The 18394-nt window shown below is 36.3% G+C and overlaps 1 protein-coding gene across 12 annotated transcripts in view; it reads left to right on the top strand.

Moving 5' to 3' along the window:
• The window catches only part of GTDC1 (glycosyltransferase like domain containing 1), a 387636-nt gene that overhangs the window by 102953 nt on the left and 266289 nt on the right, over window positions 1-18394 (top strand). For all 12 annotated transcript variants that reach the window (XR_005218687.1, XR_005218686.1, XM_037848609.1 and 9 more), the window contains exon 2: window positions 7092-7155. The gene's annotated coding sequence lies outside the window, so the exon portion shown is untranslated. The remainder of the gene's footprint in view (window positions 1-7091; window positions 7156-18394) is intronic.

Raw genomic sequence — 18394 nt, 5'->3', positions numbered from 1 at the left:
TTAATGGGATCAGTCAACATTGGTTGGGATTAGTGAAAGATTGAAAATACTGTGTAATGAATACCAATAGCCCAAGGAAATACTAAAGAGTGGATCATATTTAACACTTTGAGTAATAGAAATGACCTTTTTCCCTGCCTGTTTTTTTTTTGTTTTTGTTTTCTTTTTTCAGTATGATCCTAGGTTGATTTTCTTTTATCTAGGATAAGGATCTATGATTTGATTTTAACTTTGCTTTTCTACTATCATTTATCAAAAACATTCTATGGTTTTATACTTGCACTATGCTAAAGTTAAGCTCTTTTTACTCTGAATTATAATCTGGACCCATTTAGCCATTTTAGCTCTGTTTTCTATTATTCTCTAACACTTGTTTTTCCCTCTGTGCAAGAGAGACTTTTCACTCACTCCTATTTCAGGACAGGACAAACTTCTTGGCATCATGCCTTGGTCTCTGAGCCCTGGGCTTTTGAACTCCTGTGTGCCTGGTTTCTACAAAATGTTTGTTTTCTTTGAAAAAAGTTTTTTTTAATTTTTTTGATAAATAAAGCATTAAAAAAAAAGAAGCATAGATTACTGGGTCCCTCCCCAGATTTCCGGTGTAGGAGTTCTAGGATGGGATCTGAGATTTTGTATTTCTAAGTTTCCAGGTGGTAATCCTCTTGCTGTTGGGGCTGTTTTTCCAGGAAGTAGGCTTTGTAAACAGTGCTCTGTAGCACTGTTTCTCAGCCCTAGCTGGGCATAGGAATCCCCTGGGGAGCTTCCAACAATTACTGATGGAACCAGAATCTCTGGTTGTGGGACCTCAGAGATTTGTGTGTGTTGTGTGTATGTGTGTGTTAAGCCCTCCAGGTGATTCTAATGGAGTTTTTTCCAGTTTTCCATTAGAACTGGTACTAAGGGCAGTGGCTGGCTTAGAATAACTCCTGGATGGATGCTCAGAGAAGCAAGCCACAGAAGTGTGTTTGTTTTTGCCCTTGGATATTTTAGAACAATTGCTCCAGCCTAGAATTATTCTATTATTTTATTTTGTTCTATTTCTATTATTTGCAATTCTCCTTCCAGTTTCACGGTCCTAGTGCTCTTGAATGCCCTCATCAATCTCTAGAGTGGATTTTATGTTGATGTTTGGCAGAAGCAGCTATGTATTTAGCAATGGTGGACCTGAAATATAAAAGTAAATAAAGGAATCTAGCTAATGTTTACAAAAGTATGCACTTTAGCAACTTACTGTGCTTTTAGAATTCTGATTATGAGTTTGTTCCTTTTTCTGAGATGCTGTTGGAAACCATGTATTTTCGTTTTAGGGTACCCGGTTATTAATTAGAACAGATAACGATAGCTGTGCAGCCAGGAGCATGTAAGTAAAAATGTAGATTAATTGGTAAAAGGAGTCATTTCTTCTGCTATATAATTCAGTTAGTAAGTATATACAAACCGAGACATGAAATCATTTATTGGGTAAGAGTGGGCAAAATACCGCATAATTTCATTAACCTTTAAGCAATGAAATTACAAAACTCTATGCAAATGATTAAGGTTATTGTTGCCTATCACCCTCTTTTGATATCTACAGACTATTAATTCTTCTCTGTCCTGCTGAGTCTTATTAAAACTTCTGACTGATGTACTTTTATTAAAAGGTTTGGAATTTACCAGTTTAAAACACTTGCCTCACACTATCACCTCCAATTTAACTAGGCCATTAAACACAGTATTTTGCAAAGGGAAAGTCAATAGCTATTTCTAAAAAAATAATAAATTGAAATGAATTTTAAACTCTGCTTAGAGGTGAGCAACCACTGTTTACTACTAGGCCTTTTGATAGTTGATTTGTTCCTTTAGTATGCAAATTTTAGTTTTACAAAGATCTAGTGCTTTTATTTAAGAAATATGCCTGGAGGCTAGATTGGTAGGCTTTAGGGAGATATCTAGTTTGGTGTGAAATAAATAGGTGTTAAAGGATCACATGAATTAGGTCCCAGAAGGTGAAGAGTAGAGTGGAGACAGATTGAGAAAACTGACTGTACCTCATTTCATTTGGCTAAAACTATCACTGAATTAAAAATGAAGACAACGAATGATGGCAACTCAAAGTAAATTAACGAGAATAAGCCATTTCTTGTAGATTTTGTGAAAAGTTCTAACTTGTGAGAAGTTTAAGGAAAAGGGCTTGCTGCGTCTGACCAAAGTAGCCTGACTCGTCTCTCTCTGGAAGGCTGGCGTCTTGAATGGGCCACCCCCTGGCCAGTCAGTGAGATGACAGATGTCATGTCACATTCCCAAAAAGAGAAGACCTCAAGGCTGCCATATTGAGTTGGCAATATAGGTATTATGGTTTGCAAGTGTTAAGAAAATAATTTAAGAGTTGGATTTTTAGCTTTGGAGAAGTATGTTTTAGCAACTGTTTCACATCACTGCTCTTTTGGAATCTGACTTCCAAGCAGAGTTTGCTTTTTTTTGGGGGGGTGGGGTTGATAATATTTTTGAAAAATGCTTCTATCTTGATGGCATGTAGAATCTTCTTTATAGTTTTTATTTTTTTTAAGGGCTGATATCTGTCAAAGTGAGTGCTTTTTAGGCACTTAGATTCTCAGATACAGAGTATTTGAAAAGCATTCTCTAGCATTTGAAACGGCCTCTGTAGGCACATTTGTTGTGTCTCTGGTGGTGAATAGCCAGATGCAGAGGGTAGGGGTGGTTATGATGTGTGAAGGTGGGATGCTAAATTCTTTCACTGGGGCTGGAAGTCCCTATTCCTTTTATCATCAAGAACCCCTTTATGTGTGTATATGTTCCTATATAGTGCTTGATCCTAGGACATAGCCTTCTCTTTTAAATAGTAAGAACGAGTCCACAAGCTATCAAGATAAAAATATATTTTATAAAAATAACAACTTCTGACTAGGGCATAAAAATGAAACAAAACAGTTATTTTTCCTACCCTTGGTTGAGAATAGTGTGTGCTTTTTTTTTTTCCCCTATAATTTCATGGTGATCTTTTTGGTGTAGAGTAACACTGTTCAATAGAATTATAATGCAAACCATATAATTTAATATTTTGTAGTAGCCACAATAAAAAATTAAAGAGAAATGAGTAAAATTAACTTTAATAATATAGCTTATTTAACCCAATATATTCAAACTATTATTTCAACATGTAATCAATATAAAATTATTGAGATAGTTTACATTCTTATTTTTGTACTACATCGTGAAAGTCCACCGTGTATTTTATACTTACAGCACATCCACATCTCAACTTGGGCTAGCTGCATTTCAGGTGCTGCACAGGAACATGCGACTATTGGCTACGGTATTAGACAATATAGTTGTAGAGCATACACTACTTTTATGTTTGTCCTGTAAGTCAGGTAGGGTTTTATGAATGCTTTGCAACTATTGCTAAAGTTAGGTGCATCTAGCAGGTAGATAGAAATGACAAGTTTGTAGTATGAAAAGAGAGGTAGGGCAGACATTTGAATTTGAGAGTGATCAATTAATATGTAGATGGTAATTGCAATTCTGAAGTCAGATGCAGATTAATGCCATTATATTCCTAAGGATAAAGCCTTAGGGAATTCCTGGAGGAGGGAGCCAGGGGTAAAATAGAGAAAATTCAGAGGTTAGAGAAACGTGATTAGGTAGTGCCCTGAAAAAGTGTTTCTAGGAGGCAAGTAAGTAGAGTGCCAAATGCCAGAGTCTAGTAGAATGAGAATAGATAATTATTTGGTCATTGTTAACGTCAACAATGGCTGTTTCAATAGAATGATTGGTAAAGAAAGTGGTGGTGATTTGAGCACTGGAATGGAAGTGGAAGTGAAGACAGTGAGTCTATATTACTATTTTATGTAGCTTGATAGGGATAGTTGATAGGTGTTTAGTCAGGGTTCCCTAGGGGAACAACCTACAGGAGATATATATATATGAAATGGGATATATATATATGAAATGGGATTTTTATAAGAATTGTTATAAGAATTTTATAAGAATTTTTATAAGAATTGTCTCCTGCAACTATGGTGATGGGCAAGTCCAAATTCTGTAGGACAGGCTGTAAGCTGGGTGTTTGATGAATTCCCTAGGAGAAGCTGGCTGGCTGAAGTAGAGATAACATTCTCTCTCTTCTAACTGCTGAAATCATTACTTCTTTTAAAGCCTTCAACTGATTGGATAAGTGGTCTCTCATTGTTGAAGGCAGTGTCTTCAGATGATTATAGAAATAATCAGTCATAGATTTAATCAACTTATTGATTATTTATGTCCATGAAATATCCTCACAGTAACAGTCAGGTCAATGCTTGCTTAACCAAACAACTGGACCCCATAACCTGGAAGCTGACATATGAACTTAACCATCACAGTAGGGTTGAAGGAAGTGTGTTGTTGATGAAGAAGGAGCCAGTGGAGAGGAAAAGACTAAAGGTAGAGGAATGGAAAAAACTGATGAAACAGGTTTCTAGGAAAGGCAGAAATGAATAGGATTCTGTGCATAGGTAGAGGGATTAGTAATGGAAAAGAAGAGGGTCAATTTATCTTATGAGCTAGGAGAATTTGCATATGACAAAGTAAGTATATTGGTCAGAGTTCTTATTTGCAGGCAACAGTTAATTTAAGTTGCAGACACCTAACAGTTTAAGCATGAAGAAAGAATATGCTATAAGCTACTGAGCTGCCAGAGTGCCAAGGAACTAAGCTTGATTGCTAATAGCAAGCCAAGAGAAAACACCTACTTGAACCTCTTTACTATTCTAGCAGAAACTCCACTGCCACGTTCTATTAGGGATCATTTTGTAGAATGTCTACCCTGGCTGTCTCAGAAGAACACGGATGTCACCTTGATGGTTTACTTTTGCTTTCTGAGTCTTGTTTGGATTTCTCTGGTTGGTAGAACCTAGGTCCCATGTGGAAGGCATGATGCAAAGGTACCAGGGAAATGTAGTCTTTAGCATTCCAGCTCCTATAATATAGGAGGTTAGCAGGTATGCTGAAAGGGGTTGGAGTGTAAGCTGGGTGGTTCTGGCTCTTGGTCTCTCATGAGATTATAGTCAAGAGGTCAGCCAGGCCTGCAGTCATCTGAAAGTTTGACTAGGCTGCAGGATTTGCTTCCAAGATGGCTTATTCATGTGGCTGTCAAATTGATGCTGGCTGTTGGCAAGAGGCCTCAGTTCCTTGCAATGTGGCAGCATGCTCCCCCTGAATGAGTGTTCCAAGAGAGCAATTTGGACACTGCAGTGTCTTTTAGGACATTAGCTCAAAAGTCACATGTCATGACTTCTGCTATATTCTATTGATCCTTCAGACCAACCCTAAACCAGTGAGGGAGGAGACTACAAAAGGCATGAATTCCAGGAAGTAAGGATTATTGAGGGCCTTCTTGGAAGCTGGCTACCATGCACCCCCCCTTTTTTTTAACATCAGAAATTGATCAGATTTGTCTGCAGAAGCAAAAAACAAAATTCTTTTAATTGAATGGAATTTATAAAAATTGGGCTAGTAGGTTTTTTTTTGTCATAGGATGCTAAGTGCACAGTAGCCTGTCAGGTCTTAAAAAGATACAGAAATGTTGTCCAGTTACTTTTTGTCAGGTTTATCTTCCAGAGGCAAAGTGTGTATCATAAAATCATAACTTAGTCTAGGTGTGTGTTATTGAAATGTTAGGATAATGAGGTTGTGGTACTTTGTCTTGCAGAAGGGCTGTCTTTGTCCCATCTCTGAAATGGAGAGATATGACTAGCTGTCCCTACAGTACTTTCCCATCTCAATTCTCTATGACCCTGACTAACTTTGAGAATTGTGGTGAACATCTCTGTGCTGTACTCCGTAGATATGGGCCATGCTTTGGTCACATCATCTTGTTTGTTTCTTTCATATCATTTATCACAAATTGAAATGATTCTGTTGATATTCTTATTTGTCTCCCTGCTTTGTTTGTCTTGTTCACTGCAGAATTCCAAGCACCATGTGCAGTGCCCCTGGTAGATTCTCGGTAGGTAAAGGTATAAATAAATTAATTTTTGAGAGAATATATGACATGATCAATATTTGAAACAGTCTCAAAAGGTATTTTTCCGTTCTCTTACCTGATTTATGTCTTTTTCAGGCTTTCTCTTCTTTTTTTTTTTTTTTTTTTCATGTGACACACTGTATTAGGATCTTCTTTATGGCTGTGAATGCTTTCCCATCTTGTTCACAATTGGTGCCTGGAAGGTTTTCCAACCTGGTTACTTTCTGATATAGTTTACTCTGTGTGATAACTGTTTAAAGTAATTCTTGTAAGGGATGTATTTAGCTAATCCTGCAATTTTGAGCTATATAAACTGTTTGGCAGCCATATTTCTTATTGCTTTGATGGCTGTTCCTTTTTCCATATTGGATCCTTTCTGGGTAAGTTACTATATTAGTTCTGACTTACCAGTGTTGATATACCTGAGAATTCTGACTTAAATGCAGAACCGGAAAAGTCATGCCATCTACCTTTGTGCATATGGTGGCATCTTAGTTCTCTTTGCTGTGCATGACTTGCAGAGAACACAGGGCTGTGTGAGTTAAGTGACAGCTTAAGCCTGATATAATGCTCTCCTGGAAAGCAGAACTCTTACAGTATTTATGGTATTTACCCTAATCTGCAAGGGTCTATCTGTTTCCCTGGGGTGAAAACCCCAAAGCTGGACTGATTATCTGTATGCATTCCAAGCTATCTCTGAGATTTCAGGGGATCATTAGCAGAGGTTCTTGACATTTCTTTGGGTTACGGACCTTTTTCAGAATCTGACAAACTGTTGTTGACCTTCTTTTCATTCACATAAATCCACAAATTTTACATATATCATTCAGAAGTGCATAACCCTTGAAGGCCATCCATGGATCAAGGTTAAAGGATAAGTTATAATTGATTTGAGAAATGGACTAAAAAAAACTCCTATTAATTAGGACCTTCTCCCATCTTGAAATATACAAGAACCAGTCTAGATCATTCAAGCTGACTTTTGACCAGATTCATATTTCTAAAGGCCTTGGTCAGGATTCAGAATTCAGGCTAGGTTTATTTTGATGATAATGACTTAGCTGAGTCCTTTGTGATCTTGCAGGTATCTCTGCACTGTGTGGATTGGACATTCGCAAAGAGAGACTCCAGTGTATCTGGATCATCAGGTAAGCTAATGAGAATACATTTTCATTTCTCTGCCAGGTTCAGTCCTCTGGCAGTATGTGGTCATTTCCTATCAGCTACTGTTTATGCAGTATGGGTCAGTAAGATGATAAATATTTCCAAAGAGAAGGATGCAGCCTTTCTTAATCTTTACCAGATTACCTTCCCTGCTGCTTGAAGTCAGATCTCTTTATTTTTATTTTATCTCATTATTATTTCATATATTCACAATGCTATAGTAGATAAAAATTCCCCACTCTTCTTATGTGTATACTTCGGAGAGTTGTGGACAGCTCTCATATTGTTCCTTGGTTGTCAGCCAATTTATACACACTTAACTCCTTTAATCTTTCTTTGTAATTGAGTCAGCTTGGCTGCTTTTTCCAGGTTTTCCTGTTTCATCTGCACCACTAACAAACAGAAAAAAAACAGTCTGTTGCCTGGCTTCTTCTACACCTTTCATTCTTTTTGCTTCCTGGTTTTGCCTCATATTCCTTGTTGAACTAAAGCCAGCCAGACATCATTCTCTGGACCACTTTGGCAACACATGAATGCCTTGCCTACCACTATCAGGACCCCATGCAGTAATAGCATCAGCAGCATATCCTAGAGGAAAGAAAAGAAAATGGAAAAGGAAAACAGTGAGGAGCAAAATAATTCATTCTTTAATTATATGACAGACTTACCCTTAACCCTCAAAGTAAATCATTGCACCTGAAACCTTTACCAGAGCTTTTGTCATCCTAATGTGTTGCCCAGGGGTACTAATTTGAATAATAAGAGAAGTATATATATTGTTTGAAGTTGGGCCACTGTTCTCACTCAGTTGCCTCCCCACATCCTCAATCCTCCACTGCTTTTCCCAGCACTGACCGTGACTTGCTATCAGATTCTGTGGCCATGAACAGAACTGGGCAGGGGATCATTTTGTTGGAAATTAGATAGGCTCAGGTGATAAATGCTCCATGCCTCCATGTGTAACATCTGAGGCAAATGCTTTAGTTCTTGCTAGTTCTGTAACAGCCTTTGGTCTTTTTTTTAACAGCTGATTCAGTGGAGATGCGCAGAAGGAAAGAACTGGTAGACCTTTGGTGCTATTCATCAATGCTGTATTAGTTTCACAACTTTTTTTTCCCCTCCTGATTGGCAGGGAGAAGCATACTGCTTCTAGATGATGCTGAGCTTGGTGTAAAATATGTCAGCATGGGATCTGGGCTTGTCACAGTTCGTTCTTTCTTTTCATTTGTTTTGTAGAAAATGGACCTCTACTTCAACTTATATTGTCTGTTAGAGAGAAAAAGGTCATACCTCTAGAAGCTGATGGCTTATTGGTGTTGTTAGTCACCAGATTCAGGTAGTATGTTTAGTTGAAGCTTGCGACAGCACACCCTTGGCTTTCTCATCTGTGTTAGCTTTGCTTCTAGTACAGAATTGAATAGCATAGAGGAGTTGGTTTTCCTGTTTGTGTCTGTGGCAACTTTCTAGATGATTTGTAGCTTAATGCTTTAAACATTTTTGTTCATGTATCACTTCTTTCCCTGTGAAGGCATAAAATATTCAGATTCTAATGTCATAATCTTTTAATCAAATTATTTCATTTTGGAGAAATCAAGGTAAGAATAGCAGATGACATGGTTACCTACGAATATGAGAAGTATAATTATAATACTTACATTAGTTCTTTTATTGCCAGTTTTTATGGCCTTCCTTCATACTATCTGATTTCAGATAAGATTGTGTGATTGTGAATCATGTGTTTCTTGGTCTCGCTCCTCTTAAACACGTAACTAAGTGACTTGGGCCCCTTATAAGTTTGATTTTTTTTAAAATGTTAATGTTTCACATAGCTTTTAAAGTCGACAATATTGTACTCATGCTAATTTCTTTAGGCAATTGATGCATTCTTCAGCATAACTTTTGCTTCTTGGGTCTTTTCAAGACCTGTCAGAGAAAACAAAAATGCTAACCTGACTATAAAGGGGCAAGCCCCCCCCCCTTACTATATTATTCTTTGTTCTCTATGTGCATCAAAGTGACAATCCCACACTGTCTCAATTGAGGGAGTCTAGCACAAAAATAAAAAACAGCCTGGCACTGTTATAGGCTGGCAGCCAAAATGTTTTGTGTAGCTTGGTTCTGGCAGTGGTTTTCATAAGACAGAGGGCCTACCTCACAGCATCTCTGAAGGAAGGCAAGCAGCCTTCCTACTTAGACCAATTCTTTTCCCTCTAGCGTTCCTCATTTTTCACGCAGACCACCATCATGAAAAAATATTTTTTTTTCTTAAATAGAAACATCATTCTCCTCTCAACTTCCACATGTAGGAAACAATGGCAGAAGCTTGTGGTAAATTCACCTTTTCCAGCTCTCTTAGAGATTTCCTTCACAGTTTCATTTTTGCCACAACTTTTCAAAAAGCCCTCTGAACATTGCTAACTTTGGTCATGTTGACATAGTATTTTTAATTGGTTAGACTCTTGTGTGCCTTACAGCTTATTTTTTGAGCTGAAACTTTTGAGTAATATTTGCTGCATTTATGTGGATTTTTTATGCCAAGATATCTCTTGTTGGCACCAAAAAGTCTGCCATTGTTTTCTATTTTTGTCTAAAGCTTAGGTCCATTCATGTCTTTCATAAATTGAACACTCCTTTTTAAATAGTTTGGTGAGTGTTGTTAGAGAAGAAAGTAAAGTTCCATTAAGTAAAAGGATGTCCTTTTAAAAGCTTTTCTCTTTTCAAATCAAAATGCCGGGTAAAATACAGACATATTTTTAAATTTCCCGATTCTCATTAAATTATAGTTAGTGATGTGCTATTAGAAGGGATGTGAAAATGTGATATTATGGTTTTTAAATGGAGACGATTTGTGCAGGAGGCTAGATTTTCACTATGAGCAAGCATTCTATGAAATTTCATAGAATGTTCCTCAAAATGTAATATGTTGTATTAGGCGAAATCCAATGGTTTACTTTCAAGTTATCTATTTTAAAAATTACTGCTTTTGTTATCAGAATAAGAATAGTTAAATAGGCAGAATATGCTCTTTTTAGGAGGAGATTGCTATTTTGACTGAATTTGATTTTAGAAATTATCCATGATTTTTGAATATAAGAAAATAACTTTGGGAGGAAAGACTAGTGTATTTTTGTAACAGTGTAACAAATGTGACTGAAAAGATAGTAAACATGGTTCGTGTTAGAATTATTAATATGGAACATTTTTACATGCCATGTATACTGGGAAATATATCTATTATAGATATATTAAGATGAATTGTGCAATCTAATAATTTTTTTCCTTGAGAGTTTATTTTTCATTTAGAAACTGTTTTAAAATTCTTAAAAGCATTTGTAAAACAGATATATCAGAAATATGCACTAAATAAACTCACCTGTTATTTTCTCTCATACTCGGGACAGGTTCAGCAACATATTGGCTCATTGCTTTAACAAAACAAATACTCACTTTGTTTTGTGTGTATAATGCAAATTTAATAAATAATATGATTCCCCATTCTCGCCATGCTCTTTTTAAACTTGTATTTAACTGACTTTTTTCTGCAGACTTGCTAAAGTGAATCTGGTTGGGGTTCCTGTTAAATTTTAATAATTAAATTATTAGGGCCAGTTCAGTCCATGACTATCTTTCTTGAATCTCCTGTGCCAAGGTCTGATAATATTAGAATTGACAATTAAGATAATTCAGATAAAAAACTCTTTCATGCTGTACGTTCAGGATATTGAATAATGTTTATTGTATATTAAATACTATTCATTGACTTTAAATACATTTTCTGCAGTGATATAATTTTTGCTTTCAATTAAATCTTTATCTTTTCTGCAGTAGGAATATATCTTTCAGTGATGTAGGAATTGCAGCATGAACTTTCTTATTTACTTGTTTATTCTAACTACATGCAGAGGCATAGGTGCAATATTTGAAAGCTATAATGTTTGAGCAATTTCTTGGTAAACGATACTGAATTTTTCACTTTTGTAGGCAATAAATTCTATAGTTTTGTTTAACTCAGGACACATCAGAGTTATTATAGCTTTATAGTTTGATATTATACTATTTTCAAGGAATTATGATATATTAACTTAATCATTACATTTGTAGAAACATGGAAATATTAATTCATTAAGGGATAACAGCAAAACTGGATGCAAACGAATTTTATTATTTTAACTGGGATTTTATTTCATTACATTAAATTCCAAGTTTATAATTTTAAATAACATTTTATTTTAGCTTATTTTAGTTGAATATCAGCATTGATTTCAAACATAACCCCCGGGTAGTTGAATATCTTGTTTGTAATCAATTGTGGTAGGATGTGATAACAAATAGTGATTTCTAAGTTTATATGGTCAAAGATATGCGTAATCTTCAAGTATATGGTGCAGACTTTAGTCTCAAAAACTCACTAGAAATTTTTGCATGAAAGGGGGTGTATGTTCATTCAGTTGTTTGATTCCCAGCCCCCAATTTTTGATATGTTTTAATCCTCCCCCTTCTTATATTATCATTCTGTAGAATACTTTCACAGTATTTCATGTTTTCTGTGGCATCTCACACTGCTCACTTTTTATCCATACTACCATATGAGTTCCCCTTTTCAGGTTTACGCTGCATATTTTAAGCTGCTGATACTGTAAGAAGATTGCAAGGTAAAGTGACATTTAGCTTTTGAGCTATTCTAATTTTTAGCATGAGAACTGTTTTTTTTCCCCCTTGTCCTAAATCTTCTCATATTTCCTATTAAAACAATCTTGCTAACATTGAACAAAGGAATTCAGGGATTTGACTACAGCAGCCATTGAAATGCATCAAAAAGTGGCTACTACAATACAATTTTATTAATGAATGATCTACATTGGTTCCAGCTGTGTCCATGTGATTAGCCCTTCACCAGGCAACAATGGGTATTTCCCTATTGCTTTTATTTGATTTCCAAGAATGTGTCATCTGTCACATCAGCCCTTGCCAATATGCCCCCTGTTAAAGTGTTTTTTTTTTTGCCTTCCAAATTTCTGAAGCATAAGTTGAATACCCACACATATCCCTGCCGAAATATTGTTTCTAGTGAATAGTGGCCTGGGTTTGTATGCCTGGTGTTGCATGCCAAAATCTCAGAATATAAATTAAAGTAAATGTTTATTAAGTTTATCATTAAATTTTTGGAAGTGTGGTTGCCTGGTAATGCTAAAGATAGACTATTTTTGCTTTTACATTTCCATCTTAATATTTTATTACAGTGGTATAATGTGTTATAGAGGTGGACAAGCTTGCAGATTGAAATGGGGATCGTCCAGATTGTTCCCTTCCCTGGACCATATGGTATAGTTCTAAAAGCCTTTTGTACGCTGTCTGTTCAGTTTATTGTAAACTCAATCTTTAGTGCACCTAAAAAGATAACCAAATAAAAATGGGCCTGGGAAAAAAGACTTCATATCATGTAAGGACCCCAGAAATGTTTGTTTTAAAGAAGATAACTGCAGGTGAAATTGAAGTTGAGACGATATTATAAACAAGGGAGACTTGCCATTCTCTGAATATTCCTTTGAGATCATATGGATTGTCCTAGATTATCTTTTAGTGTTTGTTTTAAAGCAAAGGCATTTATGTTTCTGACAATACATATTATCCTTATTCATCCTATTATTTCAGTTTCATAAAGAAAATATAGCTTTTATCTGTTTTACAGAAGAAGCCTCTACCTATGAACAATGCTGAGGAATACATAATCCAGGTTTATAAACACATAATGTTTTTTTTTAACTGCTCACAGTGAGAAATTAGGGCTAGAACTTGCATTAATTCCAGCTTTTTAGCTATTATCCAGACTCAGAGATAGTTGAAAATTTATAATTGTTTTTCCTCTTTTGTTTTTTTTTTCCCCCTGCCCTATTATAGTTCCATGGTTCTATCTTAGGCAAATAGGATAAGAGATTATTTTTCCAGTATGCTAAGATTCTGCATAAGATGGGAATGAGAGTGATTTCTCCTGACTCCCATGCCCCTTCCCTCCAAAGTGAGCCACTGTTAGAGAAAAGCATTAGTCTTTGCCCATTGTTTTTTTGGCACAAATGTTTCGAAATTGAAATTCTACCAAATAAAAAAAAAGGAGAGCCTGTGAACATGGTTCTTTACTCTATCATTACCCTGAACCACTGAAAGGGTAACTGAGAGGAACTCAAATGGTACTGGAATGTGTAATTTCCCTTGGAATGGCCATAGAGAAATATAGTTGAACAAAAAAGGCAGAAAAAGTATATGTGGTCTCTGGAGTCGATGGTGATTGAAATTTAATGAATCTTTTCAGCACCGTACAATAGAAAATTTCCCAAGAACAGTACACATTTAAAATTTGTCCAAGAGAAACTTACAAAGAGGGAGATTATAACCTTTGGGAAATTGCTAGAGATGAATAGACTATCACAATGATAAAATAATGCTGGTGGTAAATTGAACACAAAATATTTGTTGTCATTTACATTTTTAAATTTGAAAATTTTTTTCAAAAATTGAATCACTGATTTCAAGTTTCTCGGGGGGGGTGGGCCTTTCCTATTTAAAAAATAGTCTTTTGGTTGTTCATTTATTCTGCAGCTGCTTTCTAAGATGCTCAAAAAATTGGAAAACAAAATAATTTCAAATAAATTAGTTCTCTCCTTTTTCTCTCTCCTTTCTCTTTCTTACCTATTTCCCTCTTTCTTTCTGATCCTCAGCTATTTATCTATACATGCATGTTATATATAGGAATGATCTATACCCTATTATTTAAAAAAACTTCTAGGTTTGGGGATTTAAGGCTGTAGTTAGTAGAAGAAAAAAATTTTTTTGCAATGACTATGCAACAAATGGATTTCCATGGAGGAATTGGAACATGTTTATTAAAGTAACCCAAATGACTGAAATTGTAGAAATGCAAACTCAAAATGGTTTTAATTTTTCTTTGTAGGAAGGACTAGATCATAGCCTGGATGAAGGAAGGAGGAGCCATAGATGGTCAAAATTAAATTCAGCTTTTTGATGTAGCTTTCTTTTAATGGTAATAATGCCTCTGATTCCAAGTAGTTGAAAATCTTTCTGACATTGACTTAACATGCATAAGGGTTTTGTCTCGGGCCCTTAGAAGTCTGGTGGCAGTTAGTTCATAGCTAACTGATGCCCTCAGGCATCCAGGTATTGTCTACCTTTTCCACCATCCTTAGCACATGAGTTTTGCATTATATTTCACAGATGACTTTTTCATCTACAGGAATTGTGTTTACCTTCAGGTAGGAAGGAAAAAGAAGCGAGAGCTCAGAGAGACTTCTCCTCCTGGGGGCTTTCTTTTATCTTCTTTAGAAAGGGATGCCCACTACATCATATTTTCTGAAGCTGACAGGTAGCAACCTCTGCTGGAGATAAATAAAACATTTTGACTTTCCAGCCTCTAGTTTGGACGAAGGCAAGGGAAAAGGAGAATTTGAATGAGTGTTGAGTGAGCCCTTCTAAAGTTAACTGCCATACTTCCTCAGTTCCTTCCTATAGTTAGTTGTTTGGACCTTTGAACTTTCTGGGTACTTGGTGTATATTCTTGAAATAACTTGTTGCTGGTCCACTTTTGACACCTTGTACATATGTTTTGGTATTGTACTGTTATGCTTCTATGTTAAAGACAGGAACTGTAATTGGATCACTTTGGTGTCTTAGCACAATGCCTAGATGTACCCTCAAACACTTGTTGAATGAATGAATATTAAGACATGCATTATATTTGTTACTATTACTTTTGATATAAATCATTTATACATTTAGAGCATACAGTAATATTTTTAATTTAGTTGTGAACTAAATTTTGTGAAATTGTTTGTTTTTGTTAAGGTGACATCGGTGAAAAGATGTCAGAGTTGTTTTCAGTGGAAGATGTTTAATTACAAGGGTTTTAGGAAAAGTCTCAAAATGTGTTAGTACCAATGTTTTTGCTTTTTTTCAAAAAAATTTTTTATTTTGAAATATTTTCAAACTTACAGGCCAGTTGCAAAAATCATACAAATCCCATACAGAGAACTCCAACACTCCTCTATCCCTCCCGCCCCCATATCTAGATCCACCAGTTTTAAAATTTTGCCACATTTGCTGTGTCTCCCTCCCTCCCTCCCTCCTTTCCTCCCTCCCTTCTTCCTTCCTTCCTCTTTTCCTCCTTCCTTCCCTCCCTCCTTCCTTCCCTCTCTCCCTCCCTCCTTACCCCCTCCCTTCTTTCTTTTCTTTTTGTTTCTTTTTTGCTAGCTAGCCCTTTGAAGCTTTTCTCCTTCCTTGTTAGATCCCATCTTGGATGATATATTGCATTTAATTGTCATTGTCTCTTTGGTTGCTCTTTTTTTTTTTTTTTTTTTTTAATTGTGGGGACATATATGCAACATAAACTTTCCCATCTCAGCCACTCTCAAGCATACCATTCTTTGGGATTAACCACATTCGCTATATTGCAGTACCATCACCAACTTCCATTACTAAAAGTTTCCCATTTCCCCAAACAGAAACCCTATGCCCATTATGCATTAACTCCCCATTTTCCCTGCCTCCCCATCCCTGGCAACTTCTACTCTAATTTCTGTCTCATTGAGCTTGCATATTTTCTGATATTTTCTTTCTAGTTACCATGGGACTTAAATTTAAGATCCTGAGTCTATAACAATCTGTTTTGCTCTGATACAAACTAACAACTTAACCTCAATAGTATATACAAACTGTGTTCCTCTACTCCTCTGTGTACCATTATTATGTAGTTCTTGTTACAGATTACATGGTTATACATTATGAGACCCAAACCACTGATTTTTCATTGCATTTTATGTATTTGCCTTTTAGATCCTGTAGGAAGTAAAAAGTGATGTTAAAACCACAAATACAGAAGTACTGGCATTTACATTTACCCATGTCTTGAATCTCACCAGAGCTTTTTATTTCTCCATGCAGCTTTGATCTGTTGAGTGTTGTTCTTTCCTTTGAACTCTCTTTAGCATTTCTTATAGGGCTGGTCTAGTGGTGATTAACTCTCTCAGCTTTTGTTTATCTGGGAATGTCTTAATCTCTCCCTCATTTTTGAAAGACATTTTTGCCAGATACAGAATTCTTGGTTGAGAACTTTTTGTTGTCAGTACCTTAAATATGTCATCCCTCTGCCCTCTTGCCTCCACGGTTTCCCATGAAAAGTCAGTACTTAATCTTATTGAGACTCCCTTGTATGTGAAATATTGCTTCCTTCTTGCAACTTTTGGCCTTTTCCCTGTCTTTGGCATTTAACAGTTTGATTATAATATGCCATGGTGTGGGTCTATTTGGGTTTATCCTGTTTGGAGTTCATTGAGTGCCTTGAATGTGTATATTCCTGTTTTTATGAAATTTGGGAAGTTTTCAGCTATTATGCCTTTGGAAAGTCTCTCTGTCCCTTTTTTTTCTATTTTCTCCTTCTTGGACACACAGAATGCATATATTGGTGATGTCCCACAGGTTCCTCAGGCTCTGCTCACTTTTCTTCATCCTTTCTTCTTTCTACTCCCCAGACTGGATGATTTCAACTGCCTTAACTACAGGTTCACTGATTCTTTTCTTCTGCCAGCTCCCAATTTGCTGTTGAATCCTCTAGGGAATTTTAAATTTCTGTTACTGTGGTCTTCAGCTCTATTTGTTTCCTATTTATAATTTCCATCTCTCTACTGATATCTCTTTGTGTTCATCTATCATTTTCCTTATTTCCTTTAGTTCTTGGTCTATGTCTTTCATTAGCTCTTTGACCATTTTTTTAAAAAGTCTTTGTCTGGTATATTCCAGGTTTGGTCCTACTCATTGATGGTTTCTAATGCTTTAATCTCTTCCTTTGCTTCGACTATCACTTCCTGTTTCTTTGTATGTTTTGTAATCTTTTGATGAAACCTGGACATTTTGATATTTTAATATGTTATCACTGAAATTTGACTAAGAAGCATCTTTCTTGAGCTTGTATCCACCTAGTATTATGACAAAGCTTTCCTTGAATGCCAGAAGCTAAAAAAATTAAAAAGAAGAAAATAAAATGCCTTAGTCAGTCTTTGCGGACTGACCTGTGCATGTATACTCTCCTTTAGGGCTTATCCAAACAGTGAGTTTAGAGAATAGCTCCAGGCCAAATTGTAGAGGCCTCCCTAATCTTTCTGCACATGTGTCTTTCTTGGGCATGTGCTTGTGGCCCTAGGAATTACCCCATTTACATGGTTCTGCATGTCCCCTCTTCCCTAAGAGAAAGTTTCCTCATTGTTTGGGCACTGCACTGTATGTCCTACAGCCAGTGTTCCCGTACCACAGGCAGCAAGACTTGATTGCACTCCCGCAGCGGTCTGTAGATCCCTGGAGCTGCCTCCACAAGCAGGGCAAGTTCTGGAATGGTGAGTCTTTCAGGCCACCACCAGACAGATTGGGCTGGGCATACATGCTCTCAGTATGTGCCTGAAGATTATTCTGCTCCCTCTGGAACTAGAACCAAGGATCTGCACTGGGAGTGCAGACCAGCTGAGTGCCAAGCCTCTGAGGGGTGGAGAAGGGTCAGCTACGGCGCCAGGAGATCTTACCACTTTTAAGTAGCCTTCTTTTCTTGATTGGGCACTAATCCTGTTACATCAGTCCTCTAACTATTTTCTGGAATTTTGAGAAAGATGTTTCTGCCAGTTCTTGCTGGTTTTCAAGCTTCAGTGGGGGGAGAAGCCCTAAAGTGTCTTCCTCTGCCATCTTGATCAGGGTGGGGCCCAGTATCAGTTTTTTCCTGGAAGCAAATTATGTCATGAATAAACAAAAACCCATAATTTCTTTTTAACTCTATGCACAGACTACTGTTTAAACAAAAGTATTGTGTAATACTTACATATTAAGATCTCAGTTTTTGAACAAATAGGAAATTTGGATTTATTTATTCATAAGTCAAAGAAGTCTTTTGATAATTTATGTTGTTGATGTTGATTTACAAGAAGGCATTATGAGACCCTTGGAAGCCTGATATGGCTAAGGGCATACTAAATCTGATTTTATCTTAAATGGCATTTGGGGTATTTGTTTCTTTTATTCTTAAAGGGACAGCTTCATGCTTTTCAACATTAGTGCAAAGTTTCCACACAATAGAATTTCATGTCCAAAAGAAACCTTAAGAAGTCATCATTACATTTGCCTGCTTTGTGCCTAACCTGTCTCAGAAGAAAGCAGGTTACCCCCTCATTAAAAATC

The sequence above is a fragment of the Choloepus didactylus genome, chromosome 9 (genome assembly GCF_015220235.1).
Source record: "Choloepus didactylus isolate mChoDid1 chromosome 9, mChoDid1.pri, whole genome shotgun sequence".
Lineage (NCBI taxonomy): Eukaryota > Metazoa > Chordata > Mammalia > Pilosa > Megalonychidae > Choloepus > Choloepus didactylus.
The sequence above is the reverse complement of the archived record's forward strand: the minus strand, read 5'-3'. Positions and strand labels throughout refer to the sequence as shown.